Genomic DNA, 24,568 nt, shown 5'->3' on the forward strand with positions numbered 1-24,568 from the left:
GGAAACGCTGCAATATATTACAACATTGATAACTCTTGAGGATATAATGTTAAATGAAATAAGCCAACCACAAAAGCTAAATACTGTATGATTCCACTTATATGAGGTATTTAATGAAATCGTAAAGACAGAAAGTATAACACTCGTTGCCAGGGGCTGAAGGCAGTGAAGACCAAGTTATTGTTTGATACGCATTGTTTCAGATGTACAAGAAAAGAATTAAGAGGATGGACGGTGGTGATGGCTGCAAAAAAGTGAATGTATTTACTATCACTGAATTTTATGCTTCAAAATGGTTAAGATGATAAATTTTATGTTTTGTGTAATTTAACAGTTTTAAAAATAATTAATTTACACCAATAAGGTGTATTGTTGATTTTAAAAACTGAAAATGTCTCTCTCTCATGAATCAATTGAATTTGAATTTTTGATGCTTGCAGTTCTCAGAAGGTAAACTCCTTCTGCTACCATTACTAATCTTGTAACATGTCCAACATGTCCAATATTGAGTGTCCATGTCATGTATGCAAACAACTCATTTGCATATACAAATAGATGCATAAAAGGGGTAATTGCTAATCTAAATACCCATTGCATGTGAAAATATGTCATTTACATATGCAGCTTAAATATCTTTTTGTAATCCTGATGCTGCTAATATGTGAGTATTTGTTCCTGTGTTGAAGTTTGCTCATGTGTGTGTGTGTGTTTTTTTTTTGCTCTTCTCTAACAGACTTCTCTATGATTAATATAGTATTATTCTCTTGTACTTTTGTTAACTCACTCTATTTTCTATTATTTCATTGATGAGTTCAATGTCATCAATGTACCTTGTGTTATAATCATATTAGTGCAGAATGAAGACATCTGAATCACAGCCCAAATCCTGTTAATGAATCTGTACATGGTCTTCCTTCTTAAAATTCATGTTTTCCCCTCTGGAATTAAATGTTGCCTACTAACTGCGGAAAATATTCTTACTGGATGAACATAATTTAATGAATTTCACCTCTCACCTCTGCAGTTGCTCTCTTTGGATGCCTTTGTTCTGCTAATCTTCCAGAAGAAGAACGTGAATCCTCTAGCATTGCCACGGCTCCACTTACACACTCTTCCCTCAGGCCCCAAACAAGACAATTTTCATTAAACCCATTATTTTCTACCACAATTTCATTCATGTATGCAACAAATACTTTTTGAGTGCACACTCCATAACATTCTTCTAGGTGCTTTTAATACATCTGTGAACAAAACAAAGATGCCTGCTACCTTCTAGTGGAGAAGACAGTAGACAATAAACATTTAAATAATTGTGTAGTATACTAGAAAGTATTGAGTGCTTAGGAAAAAATAAAAAGTGAAGCAGGTTGAGTAGGGTTAGCAGAATGAAGGTTGAAGGAGAGAGGTAGATAACATAAGAAATGAACAGGGAAAGCAAATTTTGAAGATGATAATTAAGGAAAATTGAAGAAATTTAGACAAGAGGATATATAAGGGAAAGCATTCTGAGGAAGACCCAACATTGGGGAAAGTGCCCAACATGAAGCCCGTATGACAGATAGAGAACGAATACACAGAAGAGTAATAGGATGTGTTTTTTAAGAGGTGAACTACTCTGTCCTTCCTTTGCTTGGTCTTGGTCACAAAAGTCTTTGAAAGACATGCATCATTATGCTTACTATGCCCCATTCTTTTCCTTCTCACCTGTAATTGTTTCACCCAAGCCTCCTTCTCAATTACCCCACAGAAACTGCTTCTGCCAAGTTAAGCTATGACCTCTACACTGATAAAGCCAAAGGTTAGTTCTAACTCAGTTCTCATCTAACATGAATGACCAGCTTCATTTGACAGTTGCTTTTTCCTTCCTCCTTCAGTCCCTTTCCTCATTCAGTGTGTTTCCTCCTACTTAACTGGACTCTCCTTCTCATCACCTTTGCTGTAATATTGCTTTAAAATTTAAAATGGAATTTTGGTGAGAAGCAGATCAGTGGGTCTAGGGGTGGGAACTGATAGGAAAGGGACACAAGTCAGTCTTTGGGTGTGATGAAAATGTTTTATATCTTGCTTATAGTGGTGATTTATGTTTATATATTTGTAACAAGTCATCAAAATGCATGCCCTGAAGTGGGAGCACTTTACTGCATTGACATTCTATGTCTGTAAGGACCATTATTAAAAAAAAAAAAAAAGTCGTGTCATTATTAAACCTTGGAAAGAGATCCACGTTTGTAGAGAATCATCAATTATTGAGAAATACACCTTGCAAAGCATCAGAGAAAAGAAAATTTTAGCATACAGAGTGCTTGGTTTCATATATTATGTATTGGTTTTATATATATATATATATATATATATATATACACACACACATATATTTGGCCATATGTATATTACTCATATATCTAGAATAGAAAAGATCCTACTAATTCATACATGTTTAAGTATTAAACATTATTAGTTTTCAATGAAATTATACAAACTAGAACCTCAGTTATACACACCTAATGGAATGGCTAAATTTTTTAAAGAGAAAACTAGATAATATCAAGTGTTGGCAAGAATATGGAGAATGGGGCCTCTCATACATTATTGGTGGGAATATAAATAATTGTTTGCCAGTGTTCAGGATATGGGTTACTTTGGGGGGGATAACAGCTGAACCATAGTATTAATTTACTTGTTATTTTCATTGTTCACATTAGAGATGTTCACTTTGTGAAATTCACCAAGCTGGATAGTTGCAATTTGTATGGTTCTCTGTATGTAATATTTCAATAAAAATTTATGGCAGATTACAGGTTAACAAAAAATGCCCCGATACATATCATTAAACTACCTTCTGAAAAGAAAAAAAAATGAGTTGCAACTAGCAATATATAATCTTATATCAGTGTACAGGGTATTATTATTTTTAAAAGTTACTAATTATAAATGGAATAATAATATTTTAAATTGCATTTGTGATTATTAAAAAGGTTAAAAAGGATTTTGTATATTGTTTTCTACTAAGGATTATATGCAACATTATGTTCCCTGGTAAATGTGATGGTTTCCTACATAAATTCTTATTTTTTGGTAGCTTTAAAATATCATTATTTCATATGAACTAGCCAAATTCATTACCCATGATGTTCACGTACATATATTTGTTTCTGATGGAAATAATTAGTCTTCAATTGCTGTATTTAAGTGTCTGCAGATTGTTTCTTTGGCTCAGACTGACACAATTTGTTTGCAATTACTTCCAGCATTTTGCACACGACCACAAGAAAACGATTAAGGTATCTTTCAAAAGTTGTTTGCCTATATTTTTCTGACACCTTAAATGTGATTAGATAAGAGAGTTAGGTTTTGAGTGTAATAGCCTAAAATGCATGAGATATCTTGCTGCTATGAGGGTCTTTATTAAACAAATGTTCACCATCCTTTCATTTGCACAGTGCTTCAGGTTTTGCTTTATTTTTTTTTTTTAATTAACGCAATTTAAGTTGAAAAGAGAAAAAATAAAAGCTATGTATTTTGCTTAGAAACTGAGAACATTCCTCTTGAAATGGATATTTGTGTTTCCTTGATCTGCAAGAGGTGAGAGACAAAAGCCATTGTTTTAGTACATCCTTTATTTTGTTTAGCAAGATTTAAACCTCTCAGATCATAAAAATTAGAGAATCGATCAATTTTTGTCATGCACAGTTTAATTTTTTTAACACATCATTTTTTAAAATGGTTAGTTTAAATGGAAACATGAATAGAAAACTAAACTAAATTAACAATGTGTGAGAGAGATACATACACAGGTTAATATAAAACTATTCAGAACATTCTCCTTTAAAGACTATAATTTTTTTCAGATATATTAGAGAAAAACAACCATATTAATTAACCATAAACAATATCATTTCCTTTACTATCCTTAGCAATTTTCGGAGATTACAATCTAACCTATTTGATACATAATAGGATAGCATGAATTTTGAAGATGTTTTTATTGAAATAATTTCTGTGGCAGTTTAGAGTCTCATAATTTTACTAGATAAGGGTAACTATAGGGACACTGAATTTCAGGTATGTACACTTTTGTTACTAATTTAGCTCTGACTGTTAAAATGTAGTAAGTATTAGGAACTACTACAACTAGAAACATAGGTCTATAATTAATGCTCAGTATACTATTTGTCCTTTCCTCAACTGAAATACTGCCCAAATGTCCTTTGCCCAACTGAAGTACTGGAATCACTTTATATGCTACAGATCAGAAAGGGTCATAATCCCTCCTGTGCATCTCAGTAGCCATATCATTTCCAAAGACATGCTTTTAAAAATACTTTCTTTGTTCAAGAAGGAGGGGACATATGTATTCTTATGGACGATTCACATTTTTGTATGGCAGAAACTAAGACAATTTGAAAAAATCATCCTCCAATGAAAAATTAAAAAAAAAAAAAACTTTCCTCACCTGTAAGATTGACACTGTTGAATGACAAAAATAAAACAATTAATTTACCAGTCTGTCTTTTATTCAAGGGAAAACAATCTATGGATTGGGGAGGACAGTACCTCACAACAGTGAAACACTATGCCCAGGAATTTGGGCAAGAGTAAGTTTATTTACAGATAGAAGAGGCAATGCAGGAACAAGTTTCAATTAACTAGACTAGGCATTTCCTGTAAGGTTAGGAGGTCCTATTTTTTTCATGAGGTCAACTGGCTAAAGCTGTGGGCTGTGATTGGTGTTGGGTTCCTGGGGTGCTTCCCGTAAGTGCAGGCTGCCACTGGGGCAGCTTCTCTTTTGTGGGTCCCAATATACAAATTAACTTTATTAGAGAGAAATCAGAACTATATTCTCTGTGTAATCTGCAGACCCTTAAATCTCATTGTTGTCTAGGGCTGTAATCTTTCCTGTTTGGAGCCTTGACTGGTGACAGTTCAGGTAGCTGTCACCATGAGAATACTCTTTTGGCAGCTCTGCCTGGGCTCCTTCCATGTTTATGTGAAAGATCAGTGCCCCTTCATTCATGGGCAACTCCATGTTTAAGTGGACTAAAAAGGGTGGGAAGCTATGGTCTGAACTACCTGGTTAAGTCTTGACTGTGCACATGAGTGCTGAATCACTCAGTCATGTTCAACTCTTTGTAGCCCCATGGAGTGTAGCCCACCAGGTTCCTCTCTCCATGGGATTCTCCAGGCAAGAATACTGGAGTGGGTTGCCATTTCCTGCTCCAGGTGATCTTCCTGACTCAGGGATTGAACCCATGTCTCCTGCATTGGCAGGTGGATTTTTTACCACTGAGCCACCAGGGAAGCCCTTTAAGTCCTGACTGGCCACAACCAAACCTGGCTTCACACTGGGCTTCATGTTGGACCTTTCATCCTACAGTACAGTCAGAAGTGGGAGTTACCAAGAAATATTGGTGATTCAAAATTTGCTTCCCTTGGCCAATCCCTACTTCCTTGGCTAGGAATAAGTATAAATGTTGCTGTGACCAGGAACCTCTCCTTAACTCTTAAAGATATTGCAGAATCTACTGCTGAAGCCAAAGCTTCCCATGAAAACCCCTAGACTCTCTGACCTAAGATCTTTGATAATAAGATGGCTGTTGATTCTTTCAGCTGAGCAAGGAGGTATCTGTGCTGTGGCCAACATTACTTGCTGCATTTGGATTAATACTTATAGGAAAGCAGTGACTCAGCTACCTAAGATCACGGATCATTTGGCCTAAGAAAATAACTCCTTCAACAGGATCTATTTCAGTTGGTTTCAGTCCTGAGGACCATGGCTTCAGATCACTCTCCCAATGATTGGTATTATCCTGTGTACAGTCATTCTAATAGTCTCCTTAGTGTACTATGCTCTTTCAAAAGCTTTAAACTCATATCTGGAGCAGCTGGCAACCAGGCAAACAACCTTCCTTCATCTAGAACACCAAAAATGGAATTAAAAAAATGGTCAACTGAGAGACCTCAATATGTTAGCCTACAAATTTCAAAGACCCAACCCCACTCCAACATCAACAAAAAGTAGAAGCTCAGACAGGCACTAATACCTGAAACTTTGGTTTGTACTCTTAGTACAACTGAGAGTTTGATCAAAAGGGGGTACTGATAAATTAATTCATAAATCAGCACCCAAAAATGGAGACCACCCAGTGGCCTGGCCCATATCAAATATCTAAACCAAAGTCAGCCTGTACTTATGAGAAACACCTCACAAGGAAACCTAACACATACACCAGTCATAATCCTGCCACTCAATTTTAGCCAGATCACCTCCTCTTAGAAAACAGGACCTGCTGGCCTTAAAAGAAATGCTGGACCTTCTAGCCAATCATGTATAGTTTCTGTTGCCTTCTGCAAGATTCTAAAAAATTCACTCTTGCACAAATTTCCTTGGGAAGAATGTTCTACTGCTTTGGGGGCAAGATACACCCCCCCGCCCCACACATACACACAATTCATGAATTGTTTTCCCTTAAATAAAGTGTATTAAACTTATTGCATTACTAAATTGTTTTGGTTTTGTCATTTGACAACGTAATAGCAAAAGCCTTAGACAACTGTCATGAGAATAGAATTGCTTAATTAGTATAAAGTGTTACTGCTCTTCCTGGCAAAACTTAGCCACGGGTGCTAAATAATTCATATCATTAATCTATTATACAATATTACTTAGATATTATAAGCTATATATTTTTACTTTAATAACTTCTATCTATATACTTATGTAGATTGCATTTATCTAACATATCTATAAAATAAATATAAATTTGTATCTTTTCTATATAAGTTACCTTGCCATTAAGGTTTTTTCTTCTAATTCAGAATTTAATTAGTGTTAAGTATGACTCTTTTGAAATATCTATGAAAAGAATTACTTTTGCAAGATATATTTTAATTACATTTTCTAGAGAAATTTATTTTACTGTTATGAAAAAATAATTTTGACAGTTGCCAAAAAAAGGCAGGCCCTCTTGGTTACTTTAGAGAGCCTTAATTCATTTTATCTCATATTCATCTGACAGTTCTAGTTAATATTTCGCTTTCTCTCTGCTCTTCACAACTTTTGATCATGAAAACAATCAGGATTCCTTGTCACAACTTAACACACACTTCCCTTTGAGATTCATCTTATTGTCCACACATGACTTCTTAAAAATTGAACTTCTGTGTGAATTTGACCTAAACATTTTTTAAACTATCTTTCAGTTCAGTTCAGTTCAGTCACTCAGTCATGTCCGACTCTTTGCGACCCCATGAATTGCAGCACGCCAGGCCTCCCTGCCCATTACCAACTCCCGGAGTTCACTCAGACTCACATCCATCGAGTCAGTGATGCCATCCAGCCATCTCATCCTCTGTCGTCCCTTTCTCCTCCTGCCCCCAATCCCTCCCAGCATCAGAGTCTTTCCCAATGAGTCAACTCTTCGCATGGGGTGGCCAAAGTACCGGAGTTTCAGCTTTAGCATCATTCCTTCCAAAGAAATCCCAGGGCTGATCTCCTTCAGAATGGACTGGTTGGATCTCCTTGCAGTTCAAGGGACTCTCAAGAGTCTTCTCCAACACCACAGTTCAAAAGCATGAATTCTTCGGTGCTCAGCTTTCTTCACAGTCCAACTCTCACATCCATACATGACCACTGGAAAAACCATAGCCTTGACTAGACGGACGTTTATCTTTAGGTAGACATATTAAAATGTGCAAACTTTGGTAATTTAACTATAAACCCTGCTTATGTACTAGCTCAGAGAGACCTTCTAGAGTTTTCATCTTGATAGCATTAAATTGTTCTACTTAAATTATTGCACTGGTTTAGAAATAATTTGGTAATACTCAGCTCTTAGTATCCCATAATGCAAAATTTTCTTATTTTTTTCACTCAGTTGATATTAATAAACAGCTTTTATCAGGGAAACCCAATGTGAATCCATAAAAAATACCTACATTGAGATGTAGTATGAAGAGTAGGCCACTTTAAATTATCTGTATCATCAAAGAGTCAAAGCAATTTCTGTCTTAAACAGACTTTACAGAAATATATTCATTGCAATTTCAAAAGAAAAAAAAATGTAAAAAAGTAAAAAAATTTAAGAAGCTTAGTAAACATAATTCAGCGACCACATTTAAATATGTATGTGAATACTTACATCTACTAGAATTATTTATTTTGTATTCCCAATATAAAGTTTTATGTTTTAACTTTTGTTTACATATAAACTTTAATTCTTACATGTTTGATTATTCATTTGCTATTGAGTTGTTTAATATATGAGTAAAAGTAAAGTTGTTCAACAATAGACAGTTATTTTTTTTTCATGAATTAAACAGCAACCAAAAAGAGATTAGTAAATTCAGATGTAATAGATAAGACTAAGAAATAATAGTATTAAAAATGACCACAAAGTACACATTCGAGACAGTTTATTTGCTGTTTGATTTTAGAGTTGTCTTGAACTGTGGCTTTAAACTTGTTTTTTGATTTTGACTGAAAATAAGAAAAATGTGTGACATGTTCACACATATTGAACCAAAAGCTTATCAACCAATACTAATACAATCTAAGGTGAGGTTATTTTGTAAACAATGAGAATGATTTCTTTTTAGAGTAAATTTGACTAGGAAGGGAAATAAATTGAAATATGATATAAAAAGTGGGGTTCTTTTTTGTACCTTTCTCCCCTCCTTTATTTTTCCCCTCCCTCCCTCCTTTTCTCCTTTCCTTCCTTCCTTTCAGCAAATTATCATTTTACTTACTCTCATCTCTTAAAGTCATCTTTATTTCTGCACTATGAAAATTGATACTGGTCCTTGATTTCTTTTTTTTTTTTACTTTGCCAGCTGGTATGGTGTTAACTTTAGTCAGTACAGGGCATGCTAGAATTTCAGGAAGAGAAATTGTGGTTCTGGTACGCTCACCTGGCAGACTCTTGAAGCTGTGAACTCGTTCTCCAGCATCTTGCTCCCGCAGATATGTGACCACCCCTGTGCTCAGTTCCTTCAGCTTTCTCTAGCACTAAGTGCCTGCCCAACTCATGGTTTCTCCATCTTCTAGACCCTGGAGCACACACCACACAGAAGTACCCAGTGACCACGGCTTCCGCTGGCTCTTGCTTGTGTGCTTTCTGACCAGGGTGCCACAGATTAGACACTTCCACTGTACCCTAGAGGTCAGATTTCTGGAATATTCCAGAGAGCACTTTAATTGAAACTTCTGCCAGTGTGGTACCATTATAAGGAAACTTAATAAGTATAATATTAATATAAATCAGCACATTGGTAGCATCGTTTTGAAGTTTCTAATTTTGATGAGACTGCAATAAAATTCTCAAACTTTTCTTAGAGCACTGGTATGCAAACACACACACACAGCATAAAAACATTTCTTATAGACACCATATCAAGATGTACTCAGTCCAGTGGGTAGTCTCATATAGATAACTGGATGACATTTGTACATATCTATTCTGTTGACATAATAGAAGTTGATACATATAATTTAGATTTAAACTTTATTTATTTATTTTTTTTGGAGAGATTATATCCAAATGCAATACTTTAATTTCCCTTTTTTACTGAAGTATAATTAATTTACAATGTGTTAGTTTCAAGTGTACTGTAGAGTGATTCAGGTATAAATATATATGTGTGTGTGTATATATATATATATATATATATATTCTTTTTCAGATTCGTTACCATAAGTTATTTCAAGATATTGTGTGTAGTTACTTGTGCTATACAGTAGGTCTTCTTGTTTACCTACTTTATATATAGTATTGTGTGTATGCTGTTCCTAAACTCCTAATTTATGTCTCCACACGCCTCTGCCCCTGTTATTCCCTTTGGTAAGCATAAGTTTGTTTTCTATGTCTGTGAGTCTATTTCTGTCCTGTAAATAAGTCCATTTGTATAATTTTTTTAGACTACACATATAAGTGATATCATATGATATTGGTTTTCTCTGACATTTCATTTAGATGATAGTCTCTGGGTCCATTCATATTGCTGCAAATGGCATTATTTCATTTTTTTATGGCTAAATAATATTTCATTGTTTATATCTTCACCTCTGCTTTATTCATTCATCTGTCAAAGGAAATTTAGGTTGTTTCCATGTCTTGGCTATTGTAAATATTATTTCTATGAATATTGTGGTGCATGTATCTTTTTAAATTCTGATTTTCTCCAGATAATATGTCCAGGAATGGGACTGTAGATTCATATTGTGACTCTGTTTTTAATTTGTTAAAGAACTTCAAAATTGTTCTCCATAGTGGCTGCACCAAATTACATTCCCACCAAAATTATAGGTGTATTTTTCTCCATATCCTCTCCAGCATTTATTTGTTGTAGATTTTTTATGATAGCCATTCTGAGTGGTGTGAAATGATACCTCACTTTAGTTTTGATTTGCATATCTCTAAAATTGATTGATTTTGAACCTCTTCTCAAGTGTCTTTGGACATCTGTGCATCTTCTTTGGGAAAATGTCTACTTAGGTTTTCTGCCCTGTTTTTATCAGGATTTTTCAAAATATTAAACTATATGAACTGTTTGTAAATTTTGGAAATCAGTCTAATGTCTATCACATTGTTTGCAAATTTTTTCTCTTAGTCTATAGGTTTGTTTGTATGTTTGTTTGTTTGTTTAATTTTGTTTGTGGTTTCTTTTGCTGTACAAAAGCTGTTAACTTTATTAGGTCACATCTGTTTATTTTTGTTTTTATTTACATTACTCTCTGACATGGACCTAAAAAGATATTGTTTCCATTTTTGACAAAATTGTATCCTGCCTATGTTTTCCTCTAAGAGTTACATGGTACCTGATCTTTCATTTAAGCCTATAATTCATTTTGAATTTATTTTTGTATGTGGTGTTAGAAAATGTTTTAAATTCATCTTTTTATATGTAGCTGTCCAGTTTTCCCAGCAACACTTATGAAGAGTCTGTCTTTTATCCATTGTAAGTCTTGCCTCCTTTGTTGTAGATTAATTGACCACAGGAGTACAGGTTTATTTCTAGATTTTCCATCCTGTTCCCTTGGACTATATTTCTATCATTGTGCCAGTATCAAACTGTTTTCATTACTGTAGCTTTGTAGCGTAGTCTGAAATTAGGATGCATGATTCTTCAAGCTCCATTCTTCTTTATCAAGATTAATTTGGCTATGCAGGGTCTTTTGTGCTTCCATATAAATTAAAAAAAAATTTGTTCTAGTTCTTTGAAAAATTAGATTGGTAATTAATAGGAATTGCATTGAATCTGCCTTGGTATTATAGTCATTTTAGCAATAATAACAGTATTGATTCTTCCATTCCAAGAATGCAGTATATCTTTTCTTTACAATTGAAATATAGTTGATTTACAGTATCCATTAGTTTCTGGCATTTCAGGCATACAACACAGTGTTTTAGTTTCAAAGAATACAAACACTCTTTCTCTTATAGGTCATTATAAAATACTGAGTATAATTCCCTGAGCTATTTAGTAAGTCCTTGTTGGCTTTCTATTTTATATATAGCAGTGTATATATGTTAATCCCAACCCCTAAATGTATCCCTCCTCCATTCCTCTTTCCCCTTTCGTAACCATGCATCATTTCTTTTCTATGTCTATGAATTTCTGTTTTGGAAATAAATTTATTTCTTTTTTTTTAATTCTGCATATAAGTAATATCATATAATACTTGTCTTTTCTAGCTTACTTAGTATGGTAATCTCTTGGTGCATTCATGCTGTTGCAAATGGCATTACTTCATTTTTCTCATGGCTGGATAATATATATTGTGTATATCACAGCTTCTTTATCCATTCATCTATTGATGGAAATCTAGGTGGCTTCAAGATCTTGGCTATTGTGGACAGTGCTGCTTTGAATGTTGGGGTGCATTTATCTTTTTAAATTATGGTTTTCTCTGGGTATATGCCAAGGAGGGGAACTGCTGGGTCATATTGTAGTTCGTGTTCTCAGTCACTCAGTTGTGTCCCTATGCACTATAGCCTGCAAGGCTCCTCTGTCCATGGGATTGTCCAGGCAAGAATACTAGAGTAGTTTCCCCCTCCTAATCCAGTGGCTCTTCCCAACCCATGGATCAAATCCACATCTGGTGCCTCCTGGATTGGTAGATGGATTCTTAACCACTAGCACCACCTAGGAAGCCCCTTTGTAATTCTATTTTTATTTTAGGGAAACACCATACTGTTCTTCATAGTGGCTATATATAAATTTATTGAATCAAAATAAGTGGCAATAAGGTAACAATATCAGCACAGGAAGGCAGGGGCAGAGAGCAGAATCAGAGTCCCAGCCAGCCCCAAGCAGCACCCCTGCAACCAGATTTCTAGTGTCAAAATCACATTTCCTTATAGGTTTGAGTCATATTGAAGTCATAGACACATTTTTTTTTCCTTTTTTTGCAACAGTTTCATGTTTTTTATGAAACATGAGAATGAATATATTGCCTTTCCTCTGGAAACTATGACCTCTCATTACAAAGTCTATCTAGATTTCATGTTCCACTTTTGATAAGTACAGTGAACTGTTTGTGTAATAAGAAGGAAAATAACAGCAAGCCCTATAATAAATGGAAACCATATCAGTCTGAGTAATCACAAGAGAGAAACCACAAAGTCATTTGAACAGGGGAAATTTAATAAAAGGGATTATTAACTATAGCAAGGGATTGGAGTAGCAAAGGATTACTTAGGAAAAAGAGAAATCTAAAGAATATAGAAATTCTGTATGTAAAGAACAATTGGGCTTCCCTGGTGACTCAGTGGTAAAGAATCCACCTGCTGATGCAGGAGACACAGGTTCGATTCTTGGGTTGGGAAGATCTTCTGGGGGAGGAAATGGCAACTCACTCCAGTATTCTTGCCTGGAGAATTCCATGGACAGAAGAGCCTGGGGGGAGGGGATACAGTCCATGGGGTCACAAAGAATTGGCCATGACTTGGCAACTAAGCAACAACAATAAATAACAGCCACTGACGAGGTCAGAGCTAGAGCAGAGAAAGTTTATGCTCAAGGTTGCACTCAGGCCCTGCTGGAAAGGACAAGGCTGTGCCTCCTTGGATGGCACTGAAGTGCTGGTGTCTCACTGGCAAAATCCTGCTGAAAATCTTCCCTTGAATGAGCTGGGCCCAGTCTCCCTGGAGGTCTTCAGTGACAGAAGAGCCCCAGCCCAGAGGGATTTTGAAGAGGAGGTGGTACCAAGATCGTTATTGACCGCTGGGGGCTACTAGCCCAAATGTGCTATCCTGAAGCAGCCAGGCAATGGGGAAAAGCTTCCCATGCAGGACACAGGCCAGGGATCACTATGGAATACCGAATAGAACACTCTTCTGCCTTTTCAGTCTCTCCAGTGCCCTCTACTGACAAAGCCTCAGTGCTAGCTGGCGATTGGTATTATTGTTCAGTCTCTCAATCGTGTCCGACTCTTTGTGACCCCATAGACTGCAGAATGCCAGGCTTCCCTGTCCTTCACTATCTCCTGGAGTTTGCTCAAACTCATGTCTATTGAGTTGGTGATGACATCCAACCATCCCTTCCTCTGTCGCCTTCTCCTCCTGCCTTCAATCTTTCTCAGCGGCAGGGTCTTTTCCCAGTGAGCTGGTTGTTCACATCAGGTGGCCAAAGAATCGGAGCTTTAGCTTGAGCATCAGTCCTTCTAATGAATATTCAGAATTAATTTCTTTAGGATTGACTGGTTTGAACTCTTTGCTGTCCAAGGGGCTCTCAAGAGTGTTATCTAGCACCACTATTTGAAGTCATCGATTGTTAGGTGCTCAACCTTCTTTGTGATTCAACTCTCACGTCCATATATGACTATTACTAGAAAAACCAAAGCTTTGGCTATACAGACTTTTGTTGACAAAGTGTCTGCTTTTTAATATGCTGCCTAGGTTTCTCATAGCTTTTCTTCCAAGGAGCAAGCACCTTTTAATTTTGTTGCTGCAGTCTCCATCTGCAGTGATTTTGGAGCCCAAGAAAATAAAATCTGTCACTGCTTCTACTTTTTCCCCATCTATTTGCCATGAAGTGATGGGACCAGATGTCATGATCTTAGTTTTTTGAATGTTGAGTTTTAAGTCAGCTTTTCCACTCTCCTCTTTCACCTTCATTGAGTCTTTTTAGTTTCTCTTTGCTTTCTGCCATTAGAGTGATACCATGTGCATATCTGAGGTTGTTGATATTTCTCCTGGCAATCTTGATTCCAGCTTGTGAGTCATCCAGCCAGCATTTCACATGATGCATTCTGAATATAAGTTAAATAAGCAGATTGACAATATATAGCCTTGACCTACTCCTTTCCCAGTTTTGAAACAACCCATTGTTCTATTTCTAGTTCTAACTGTTGCTTCTAGTCCTGCATCCAGGTTTCTTAGAAGGCAGATAAGTTGGTCTGGTATTCCCATCTCTTGAAGAATTTTCTGTTGTTTGTTGTGATCAACAGAATCAAAGACCTTAGCATAGTCAATGAAGCAGATGTAGATGATTTTTTGAAATTCTCTTGCTTTTTCTATGATCCAGCAAATGTTGCAATTTGATCTCTGGTTTTCTGCCTATTCTAAATCCAGCTTGTACATCTGGGAGTTCTTGGTTTATGTACTGCTGAAGCCTAATTTGAAGGATGTTGAGCATTGCTTTGCTAGCATGTGAAATGAGCACAATTGTACGGTAGTTTGAACATTCTTTGTCATTGCCCTTATTTGGTATTGGAATGAAAGCTAACCTTTTCCAGTCCTGTGGCCATTGCTGTGTTTTCCAAATTTGCTGGCATACTGAATATAGTACTTTAACAGCATCATCTGTTAAGCTTTTAAATAGCTCAACTGCAATTCTATCATTTCCAGTAGTTTTTTTTGCATGAAATGTTTCCTTGATATCTCCAATTTTTTTAAAGTGATCTCCAGTCTTTCCCATTCTATATTTTACTCTATTTCTGTGCATTGTTCACATAAGAAGGCTTTCTTATCTCTCCTTGCTATACTTTGGAACTCTGCATTCAGTTGAGTATATCTTTCCTTTTCTCCTTCGCCTTTCACTTCTCTCAGCTATCTGTAGAATACCTCTTCTTGCATTTCTTTTTATTGGACATAATTTTGGTCATTGCCTCCTGTACATTGTTACTAAGCTCTGTCCATAGTTGGTCAGACACTCTGTCTACCAGATCTAATCCTTTGAATCTATTCAACACCTCTATTGTATAATCATAAGGGGTTTTATTTAGGTCATATCTGAATGGTCTAGTGGTTTTCCCCAGTTTCTTCAAGTTAAGTTTGAAATTTTGTAATAAGGAGTTAATGATCTGAGCTACAGTCAGCTCCCAGTCTTGTTTGTGATGATTGTAGAGTTTCTGTATCTTCAGCTGCAAAGAATGTAATTCTGATTTCAGTATTGACCATCTGCTGATGTCCATGTGTAGAGTCGTCTCTTGTGTTGTTGGAAGAGGGTATTTGTATGACCTGTGTGTTCTCTTGGCAAAACTCTGTTATCCTTTTCCCTGCTTCATTTTGTACTCCAAGGCCAAACTTGCCTGTTACTCCAGGTATCCTGTGACCTCCCATTTTTGCAATCCAATCCCCTATGATGAAAAGGACATCTTTTACCTTGTTAGTTCTAGAAGTCCTTGTGAGTCTTCACAGAACCATTCAACTTCATTTTCTTCAGTTTTAGTGGTTGGGGCATAGACTGATTACTGTGGTGGTGAATTGTTTGCCTTGAAAATGAACTGAGGTCACTCTTGTTTTTGAGATTGTACCCATGTACTACATTTCAGACTCTTTAGTTGACTATGAGGACTACTCAATTTCTTCTAAGGGAAGAGTACATTTTGGATAGAGAGGTTAATCATAAACTCAGAAGAGGAACTTGGTTTTAGTGGGACTTGATTTCTCTTTGGGCTATTTTTTCAGTTGTTAGTGGCTTGGGCTTCCCTGGTGGCTCAGATGGTAAAGAATCCACCTTCACTGCAGGAGGCCTGGTTTGATCCCTGGGTCAGGAAGATCCCTTGGAGAAGGGAATGGCTAACCACTCCAGTGTTCTTCACTTTTAGTCTCCCATAGCAACAAATATTCTATTAGCTCTTCTTAGACTGTTATTGCTAATGATATGGTACCATCAATATAACTCCAATACCAGATGAAATGTACCTGTTGGCCCCATAGATAAACTTGCATTCTTTCTCACATAGGATAAAATAAAGGAAAATTGAAATTAAATACCTTTATTATATTTCCTAAAAAATAAAGATGGAGTAAGACTGCAGTCTAATTAAGAGTGTAATAATAAGGATGAGAAAAATATGTAAAAGATGATTCTATCAACTATTCTGGTCACTAAATTAGTAGCTATAAAAGGTGTTCAAAACAGTGGCAGACACTCAGTTTGAGATTTTACAAATGGCTCATTCAAGAGAGAGAATCAATGTTATTCTCAGAAAGAAAATATGTGTCATCAATAAAATAGTAATAGTAATTTAAATATAGTATTATACTATATTTAAAATAACATACTGCCATGTATCTTAGCATACATGGCATGCTTTCACAATATGTAGCTATTTAAATTAAGTTTAATAATTTTAAATATTTGCTTACCCTGAGCTCTATATTTTTAATCCTCAGAAATAATCAGCATTTTATTTCAGTAAAAACCAAAAATTACATTCCATTATTCATCACTTTTTCTTTCAGATCTCTGTAACTTATTTACTGAAGTTAGATTTAGAGGATCTTCCCAAAAGATAGCTTACTGTGAAATGTGTTAATAATCTACAAAGCATGTTACAAAGCTTCTTTAACCACCAAAAATAGCCTAAAATATTGATCTCATAGGCATATTTTTACAAATGTCCATTAAACATTTTTTAAACTATATTTTAAGTGTTATAATTACAGTCATGTCAAATATAGAATATACCCAGTGAAAAGTTAGGAAAAGAGGAAGATTTTCAAAACTGGAAATAATAATGCATTTTAATAAGGAAATCTGAGATATACACTAGTTTTAGAAAAAAAAAATTGAGGAAACAACAAACCTTGTGTTCAATGATTTTACCAAATAACATAATATATCTTAGTTGGACATATTTTTTTTCCTAATAGATGATTTCTTTTACAAGAAAATTCATACCTTGCATGATAGATCATATAATTGTAAAACTTTGGTTTAGAATTTGTCAAGATTCATTGTAGCTTAACTTTGAGAATTTTGCTGGCACTAACATAAACGGGTCTGATATTTATGTAGTGTTAACTGAAAATCACCCTCACTAATAAAAATTTAGAAGAAATTCTCTAAGTTCATATAAATTACTCACTTGCCTTTAAAAAAAGAAAAAAAAAAGAAAAGAAAAAAAAAGGTTCATTTCTCTAGTCTAAAGAATATATTATTGAGCATTCACATCACATCCAATACACACATTTCATTTTGGCTGGATTTTCATATAAGGCTCTTTGCCAGAACTACTTACATAGATGAAATGAATGATTTTAGCAATTCCCAAAGCTACTAATGGTGTGTAAGTTCTAGGCATAGGATAATAAGTGTCAGGGTTGGCTGCAAAATGTAATTATGTATCATCCAACCAGAAGCTAATTATACTATTCTGTTTGAAAACAACAACTACTTGAGGATCCCCAGAGTCTATAGAAAGTCTAATAATTCTTAGTTTAACAGAATCTCAACCTAATTTCTAATATCACCCAAAACTTTGGCTAGATTTTCAATATGGCAATATTTTTTAAATTACCCTGTTTCTAAACTGTATCACAGATCAATCATAAATCCCCTGGTTTGCATTTGAGTCTATCTTCAAATGACTGTTCCTTCTTTACCAATGTTCTAAGACACGACAATTCAGTGGAGCAATTGCAAAAGTCAGGCAAAGGCAGAGAGCTTCACACTGCGCTCTGAAACAATAGAAAGAACGTCTGTAGACTTCATAAGGGGGATTGTTTCATATCAATAGAAAAGTCTAACCTTGAGAGAACATTTTGCAGTCAACCTGTTCTTTGGACAAGTGCAAGTATTTTACCATGAAATCTTAATATTAAAATAAAGAACATAAAAAGGTAAAAATATTTTTATCACTACTCTTTCACTCTTTGCTCTAAGTTGGAGTAGGCCTTTTACCTTTTTGCTGGTTTTTTTGTTTTGTTTTGTTTCTTAAAAATTTTCCCACGTGCTCATTCTGGAAAACAAAAATATCTCAACGATATCTAACATGCCACAGGTCACATTCTGCATCTGCAGATGAGACACTGCCTATGGTGTTATCAACACTTTTTGCTGCCCAGTGCCAATCCTTATGCTTATCACATTTTAGGAAGTAATATGCTCCTCCCTTTAATCCCTTTGAATCTTTGATGATTGCCAAAACTAGGAAGACTTAAGCAGCTGGTTATAAATTTAAGATCAGTGGAAATGTTTCTATTTAGATAATGTGTGTTTGTACAGTATCAATAAATACTTGCCATGTGTCAATATATTTATAGCATTTAATTCCCCATCATAATGTGTTTAAAAACATCCAGTAAAAATTTAGAAGATAAAATAGAAAAGCTCTATCTTGAGAGTTTTGTAAGCTATATCTGCATAAAGAATATATATGTATGTTTATATATTCTTTTTTATATTATATATAGATACAATGTACATCAGGAATGGCAATTCAAAGACTGTGTTAGGTCTCTAGAAATCTATTTTTTTACATATAAATGTTTAGTCTTTTTTGTTTCAGATAACATGAATACTGTGTTTGATCTTCAGATATGTTCATTAGATAGCATGTTGTATATGTATGAGACAATGATTATTATTATTTTAGACAAAACTTGAAGTATTTGGTTGAGCTAATTAGTCAAGGATTTACTGGTGAGTGCTTGACAGCAACATGAAACTGATCCTATCTGTTTAAACCCTACAGTGTGGGCAATAGATACCCTCCGTCCAAGTATCTGAAGTAGTGAGAAGGGAAAGCAGGTCACGAGAGAGAGGGAATTTTGGATGCTTATTCAAAGGGGTCTCAGGCTTGATCTAAACTAATTCTGAGATTAATAAAAGAGTTAAAAAAATTGCACTAACTTTTAAGCACATATGCATTTTGATACAGCTCTAAGAATTCACCTTTGGGTCCTAGCCTGAGTCTAATGTTCTTCAGTTATTAAAGGGCATAACTGCAACAGGGTGGAAACACAAACATATTAGATGCTTGGTGTTTCAAATCTTGAGTTCACTAAGATTTCCCCAGACTATAGCTATATCTTGACCATGATAAGTGGTCAAAATTTGATGTATGAATTTGTTAATATAATACACACTTATCATAGTTTCTGAGGATTTTATTAAATATAAAGTCCTCTATAGTACTTCCTATGTTCTTGTTCTCATAAACACTAAATATGATTTAAATATTTATTTGTATATCCATTTTTGTATGCAGGTCAGGAAGCAACAGTTAGAACTGGACATGGAACAACAGACTGGCTCCAAATAGGAAAAGGAGTTCATCAAGGCTGTATATTGTCACACTGTTTATTTAACTTATATGCAGAGTACACCATGAGAAACACTGAACTGGAGGAAGCACAAGCTGGAATCAAGATTGCCGGGAGAAATATCCATAACCTCAGATATGCAGATGACACCACCCTTATGGCAGAAAGTGAAGAGGAACTCAAAAGCCTCTTGATGAAAGTGAAATAGGAGAGTGAAAAAGTTGGCTTAAAGCTCAACATTCAGAAAACGAAGATCATGGCATCCGGTCCCATCACTTCTTGGGAAATAGATGGGGAAACAGGGGAAACAGTGTCAGACTTTATTTTTCTGGGCTCCAAAATCACTGCAGATGGTGACTGCAGCCATGAAATTAAAAGACACTTACTCCTTGGAAGAAAAGTTATGACCAACCTAGATAACATATTCAAAAGCTGAGACATTACTTTGCCAACAAAGGTCCGTCTAGTCAAGGCTATGGTTTTTCCAGTGGTCATGTATGGATGTGAGAGTTGGACTGTGAAGAAGGCTGAGCACTGAAGAATTGATGCTTTTGAGCTGTGGTGTTGGAGAAGACTCTTGAGAGTCCCTTAGACTGCAAGGAGATCCGACCAGTCCATTCTGAAGGAGATCAGCCCTGGGATTTCTTTGGAAGGAATGATGCTAAAGCTGAAACTCCAGTACTTTGGCCACCTCATGTGAAGAGTTGACTCATTGGAAAAGACTCTGATGCTGGGAAGGATTGGGGGCAAGAGGAGAAGAGGACGCCAGAGGATGAGATGGCTGGATGGCATCACTGACTCGATGGATGTGAGTCTGAGTGAACTCCGGGAGTTGGTGATGGACAGGGAGGCTTGGTGTGCTGTGATTCATGGGGTTGCAAAGAGTCGGACACGACTGAGTTACTGATCCAATCTGATCTTATATCCATTTTTACAGTATTTGATTACAAGTTTAATCTTTATTAAGTTCTTAAGCCATAGCTTTCAAAATTGAAACAGCTGCTCTCTGAAACATGCTTTTATTTTGATAAGAGTATACATTGTTAGGAACATCATTTTTCATTTTATGAGAATGGTCATGGAATTCTTTTAATCATAATTATCTCTTTGCAATACACTGTTGCTGTTATTCGGTTACCAAGTCCTTTTTGACTAACACCAGGCTCCTCTGTTCTCTACTATCATCCAGAGTTTGCTCAAATTCATGGCCACTGCATCAGTGATGCTATCTAACCATCTCATGCTTGGCCCCTCTTCTTTCGCCATCAGTCTTTCCTAGCATTAGGGTCTTTTGCAATGAGTCCACCCTTCTCAGCAAGTGGCCAAAATATTGGAGCTTCAGCATCAATCCTTCCAAGAAATATTTAGGATCAATTTCCTTTAGGAATGACTGGTTTGATCTCCTTGCTGTCCAAGGGACTCTCGAGAGTCTTCTCCAGCACTACAGTTCCAGAGTATCAGTTCTTTGGCGCTCAGCCTTCTTTAAAGTCCAACTCTCACATCTGTATAGGACTACTGGAAAAAACCATAGTTTTGACTATATAGACCTATGTCAGCAAAATGATGTCTCTGCTTTTTAATATGCTATCTAGGTTTGTCATAGCTTTCCCTCCAAAGAGGCAAGCATCTTTTAATTTCATGGCTATAGTCACCATCTGCAGCCCAAGAAAGTAAAATCTGTCACTGTTTCCACTTTTTCCCTGTCTATTTGCCATGAAGTGATGGGACTGGATGCCATGATCTTAGTTTTCTGAATACTGAGTTTCAAGCTAGCTTTTTCACTTTCCCCTTTCTCCCTCATCAAGAGGTTCTTTAGCGCCTCTTCACTTTCTGCCTTTAGAGTGGTATCATCTCCTTATCTGAAGTTGTTGATATTTCTCCTGGCAATCTTGATTCCAGCCTATGATTCACCTGTTACCACATTTATTTCTATTGTTATTAAAAAATTATCCTGATTAAATGATCTTGAATATTGTAAAATATAGTATAACTCAATAGGGTAAACTTCTTCATCAAGATCTTCTGGAAATGAAATAAAAAACAGGTAATAAACACATAATCATGCCAAATAGAAAATGTAAAATCCCACTACACATCTATTTCTCTGTTGGATCCAAGTTCATGCATTAGTTTAGAAGATTGTTCTTTGTTTTGCTTACTGAAACCTGCCTATAGAACACTTACATGGTTAGAATTATAAAACAAATCTATAAAATGGAAGATATTATACATAAGCATTTACTTTATAGTGAGTGCTTAATTGAATGCACTCTTCAATTACCAAAGTTCAGATTTTTACATGTTTACTCTAAAGCTATTGTTTCTCTAGCAATTGGTTAATAAAACACATTGTAATAAATAATTTTCTGTCATTTTTTAAACCATTTTATTTTTCATTATTCTTCAGTCTTTAAGATCTTGTTTAATTTGATTGCCCTTTCTAGCTCAGTAGCTTAAAAAAGGGAAATCACTTTTTTTTCAGCTGAAAGCATTTGAGGGCGGGAATAATTCCAACAAATGCAGCTGAAGTGCTTATCTAGCTGTCACTTTGATTCTATATCATTTGTTTGATTTTATAACTGTTTATAGATTGTTAGTGTTTGAGAGCACACTACTTACTAGGAATTTGATAAGTGATTAAAAATCTGGCAAATGTTTGCTCCAAGTGCTTCTAAATAGATTCTATAAACAAAGCCAAACAAAGTGAGGTGCAGTGTGAATGATGGTTTGTCCTAATGGTTTCACGGTATTTAACGAGTACAGTAAGAGATATATTTAGGGTGATTTTCCCTCTTGGTGAGGCTTTGGGAAATATATGAGCATATAGCTGACTTTCCACAAGAGGGCTTCATGTTTCAAATCAGCATTATCATACTTTTTTTGGCATCATGCCCAGAAAAGTCTACTGCTTGTTAGTTTATTAAATCAAGAAGAGTTTCTATTGGAATATTTTATAACTCTTCTAGAGAAGAACTTCCAAAGATACACATTTTGTGTGTTCAAATATTAGTTCCACACATGCAATTACGGAATATGTGTGAATTGTCTACCCATATATAATGGGTATATATATATATACCTCTTATAATTCTTCCTTCAAGAGATTCTTTTTTCTCTAGAAAACATTTAAATTATACATTTATATTTCTATATCACTTATCTGCCTATTTATCAAAAGACTATTAGAAGGAATGTGTGTGTGAGTTGGTCACTCAGTCATGTCCAACTCTTTGTGACCCCGTGGACTGTAGCTCACCAGTTTCCTCTGTCCATGGGATTCTCCTGTTCCTTTTCATTTAAGCCTTTAACAGACTGAATGAAGCCTAGTACATTGGGGAGAGATGTCTATTTAATCAAGAAATTCCCTGATAGACACACCCAGAAATAATTGTAATCCATCTGGGCACTTTGTGACTCACTCAACACATAAAATCACCATCATAGCAAAGTTCCGGTAGACCAAAATGTTTATAATCAATTGCTAACTCTAAGATAGTTTTTCTCCATCAGATCAGATCAGATCAGTCACTCAGTGGTGTCCGACTCTTTGCGACCCCATGAATCACAGCACACCAGTCCTCCCTGTCCATCACCAACTCCCAGAGTTCACTCAGACTCACGTCCATCGAGTCAGTAATGCCATCCAGCCATCTCATCCTCTGGCGTCCCCTTCTACTCTTGCCCCCAATCCCTCCCAGCATCAGAGTCTTTTCCAATGAGTCAGCTCTTCGCATGAGGTGGCCAAAGTACTGGAGTTTCAGCTTTAGCATCATTCCTTCCAAAGAAATCCCAGGGCTGATCTCCTTCAGAATGGACTGGTCGGATCTCCTTGCAGTCCAAGGGACTCTAAAGAGTCTTCTCCAACACCACGGTTCAAAAGCATCAGTTCTTCGGCACTCAGCCTTCTTCACAGTACATACACGACCACATCCATACACGACCACATCCATACACGACCACAGGAAAAACCATAGCCTTGACTAGATGAACCTTTGTTGGCAAAGTAATGTCTCTGCTTTTGAATATGCTCTCTAGGTTGGTCATAACTTTCCTTCCAAGGAGTAAGTGTCTCTGAATTTCATGGCTGCAGTCACCATCTGCAGTGATTTTGGAGCCCAGAAAAATAAAGTCTGACACTGGTTCCACTGTTTCCCCATCTATTTCCCAAGAAGTGATGGGACCGGATGCCATGATCTTCATTTTCTGAATGTTGAGCTTTAATCCAACTTTTTCACTCTCCACTTTCACTTTCATCAAGAGGCTTTTGAGTTCCTCTTCACTTTCTGCCATAAGGGTAGTGTCATCTGCATATCTGAGGTTATGCATATTTCTCCCGGCAATCTTGATTCCAGCTTGTGTTTCTTCCAGTCCAGTGTTTTTCATGATGTACTCCGCATATAAGTTAAATAAACAGGGTGACAATATACAGCCTTGATGTACTCCTTTTCCTATTTGGAACCAGTCTGTTGTTCCATGTCCAGTTCTAACTGTTGCTTCCTGACCTGCATACAAATTTCTCAAGAGGCAGGTCAGGTGGTCTGGTATTCCCATTTCTTTCAGAATTTTGCACAGTTTATTGTGATCCACACAGTCAAAGGCTTTGGCATAGTCAATAAAGCAGAAATAGATGTTTTTCTGGAACTCTCTTGCTTTTTCCATGATCCAGCAGATGTTGGCAATTTGATCTCTGGTTCCTCTGCCCTTTCTAAAACGAGCTTGAACATCAGGAAGTTCACAGTTCACATATTGCTGAAGCCTGGCTTGGAGAATTTTGAGCATTACTTTACTAACATGTAAGATGAGTGCAATTGTGCGGTAGTTTGAGCATTCTTTGGCATTGCCTTTCTTTGGCATTGGGATGAAAACTGACCTTTTCCAGTGCTGTGGCCACTGCTGAGTTTTCCAAATTTGCTGGCATATTGAGTGCAGCACTTTCACAGCATCATCTTTCAGGATTTGGAATAGCTCAACTGGAATTCCATCACCTCCACTAGCTTTGTTCGTAGTGATGCTTTCTAAGGCCCACTTGACTTCACATTCCAGGATGTCTGGGTCTAGGTCAGTGATCACACCAT

Source organism: Bos grunniens, chromosome 16, assembly GCF_055505025.1.
Source record: "Bos grunniens cultivar Pamir isolate PY7600 chromosome 16, Bosgru_T2T1.0, whole genome shotgun sequence".
Lineage (NCBI taxonomy): Eukaryota > Metazoa > Chordata > Mammalia > Artiodactyla > Bovidae > Bos > Bos grunniens.